The following is a 2,833-nucleotide window of genomic DNA, read 5'->3' as shown; positions in this document are numbered from 1 at the left end:
TATTCATTCATTCATTCAACAAATATTTATTAAGCAGCTACTATGTACCTAGGCACTATGCTAGGTGCCGGAGCTACAACTCTATCACTTAGGAACATTGCTTTATATCTCTAAGCCTCAGTATTCTCGCCTGCAAAAAGGGAAAATAATAGTTCTTCCTCATAGGATTGTTTCATGAATTCAGTGGGATATACATGTGAGTACATATTAAGCACTCAAAAAATGCCCATTGACATTGTTATGAACAAATGTGGACCCTGATCCCGCTGAAGAGTCTAGTGGAGAATACATACAAGTAAACAGGCAATTAGTATGAAAACCACTATGAGGGAAGAACTGCAGGTCCACAAGATCACATACAAGAGAAACCCTAACCCGCACTTGGGACTTCAGGAGGCTTCCTAGATGAAGTGTCTCTGAAATAGAAACCCAAAATGAGAGTCAGCCAGCCGAGCATGGTGGACGAAGTACTCCAGACAAAGAGAACGGCATTTCCAAAGGCTCAGGGGTATGGGAGAATGGGCCTTTCAGGGAGCTAGAAGGAGAGTGGTACTACTCAAAGAGAACTACTTTTTAATCATAGACTTTTCATTTACGTGTATATCCTTCAAGTTTAACTGCACAGAGAGACACTTATTTCCCCTGAAAAATGAGATCGCTCTATTTTAGAGGCTGCTCTTTTTCTATACACTAAAACAAACATCTTTCGACATCATTAAATATTCTCAAATATAATTTTTAGTGACTGCAAAATCTCCATTGTTGGATCTACCATAATTTGTTTATTCATTAATATGTTTAATGAACATTAGTTGTGTCCAGGGTTTTATTCCCACTAAAAATAATGCTGTGATGACCATCAAACCAATTAAAATTCTTTAGTCATAATTTAAAAAAAAAGAGAGGGGAGGAATCTGAGGAAGTTAAGCAGAGAAGAAATGGGGTAGTCTAAAGCCGAAGCACCTAGCTTCGAAAGGACAGGACCCAGGGCAACATGGAATCTAGGTGGCAGCACCAGTAGAGTCAGTCTTTTTAAGGCGCTACTCCACAAAATAAATCCACTCCAGCTACTCTCAGTGGGCTTGGCCACACTGTTCATTTTCCAGTTTCTCCAGAAAGAAAGCGCAATTGGCCTAACAGAATCATTCCCTCTTCTCATGGGAGCTCAGGGAACTGTGATAAACAGAAAACAATCATGGCTGAATCATTTCCCAAAAGAAAATCCGGATGCTGTAATCGGAAGAAGGAGGAATTGATATTGGGGAACAAAACCAACAATGACCATTACAACCATTTTAGAGATAAATCTTTGCATATATCTATGCTTATTTCTTTGGAATAAATTATGAATTGGAATTGTTGGGTTAAAAAGTATGCAGCAAGTTAAGGTTTTTGGTGCATATTGCCAAGTTATTCTCAAGAAAGGTTATTTCTAGTGATTCATTTTTTTATTGTGGTAAAACATATGTAATTTAAAATTTGCTAATTTAACCATTTTAAGTGTACAATTCAGTGCCATTATGTACATTTATAATGTTGTGCAAGCAACTTCGCTACCTATTTCCGAAATTTTTTGTCACTTCAAATAGCAACTCTGCACCCATTAAGCAATAACTGTCCCCCGACCTCTGGTACCCTCTATTCTACTTTCAGTCTTTATGAATTTACTTATTCTAAATATTTTGTGAAGTAAAATCATACAATATTTGCCCTTTTATGTCTGGCTTATTTCGCTGGTCATAATGTTTTTAAGGTTCATCCATGTTCTAGCGTATCTTCATTCTTTTAATGGCTGAATAATATTTCATTGTATATATAGACCACACTTTGTTTATTCATTCATCTGTTGATGGGCACTTGGGTAGTTTCCACCTTTTGGCTATTGTGCATCATGTTGTGATGTTGTTTGAGTCCCTGTTTTCAATTCTTTAGGATGGAATTCCAGGAGTGGAATTCCTGAGTCACATGGCACTTCTGTGTTTAACTTTTTGAGGAACGGCCTAACTTTTCCACAGTGACTGCACCATTTAGCAATTCATTCTTGATGCTAAACACTGGGAAACATTTCATTGGCATGCTAGACCTTCATGATCTAACTATACAAGTTGTTGAAACAATAATTGTTCAAATGCATTTTTTTCCAAAAAATAGCTCTCAAAATCAGATAGTTTGGCATTTTTTCACAACAAATTTATCAGTTCTGGCCCTATCATTTGAATCCCAATGTCACCTACTTTGTCCCAGTGAACAGATGAAAGCAAGCCTTTATAAATTCTTTGTGCAAGCTTGTGATTGCTTTCATTTGCAGTACGCCTGGAATTCTGACTTCATACCCCAGTGTTTCTGGTGCACTTTATGTGATGGTCCTTTGGCCTGCGTTTCTAGGTTGGAGGCTTCGTGGGCTGTGATTCCACTCAGTTCTCTGTTTGGGCATCATCCCAATTGTATTGGGCTAGGAGTTTCTCACTGCTGCCACTGGCCGCTCCATAGACCCCCAGCTAAGCCAGTGCTCCCTCCACCCTTACTGAGGTCTGGGATAGATGGGGCTGCGTGCAAAAACCTTCTGTAATTTTGTTTTCAGAAGATTACCTGAAGTCCAGCTATAGATAAGACTGGGTAAGAGAACAAGGGGCAGGGGGCCAGGCCAAAGGAAAAACAGGTGCTCTGTTAGGCTCTGGAAATACAGCTATGAGAAAAATACAGTCCCTTCATCATGGATTCATAATCTGGAAGGGAAGGGACATATGAATCAGAAAATAAATGTGCAAACGCAAACTAAATCAAGTGTCCTAAGAGAAAGAAATGGTTCTCTGAGAACATGTAACACAGAGAT

Source organism: Pteropus vampyrus, unplaced genomic scaffold (assembly GCF_000151845.1).
Source record: "Pteropus vampyrus isolate Shadow unplaced genomic scaffold, Pvam_2.0 Scaffold238, whole genome shotgun sequence".
NCBI classification, from domain to species: Eukaryota; Metazoa; Chordata; class Mammalia; order Chiroptera; family Pteropodidae; genus Pteropus; species Pteropus vampyrus.
The sequence above is the reverse complement of the archived record's forward strand: the minus strand, read 5'-3'. Positions refer to the sequence as shown.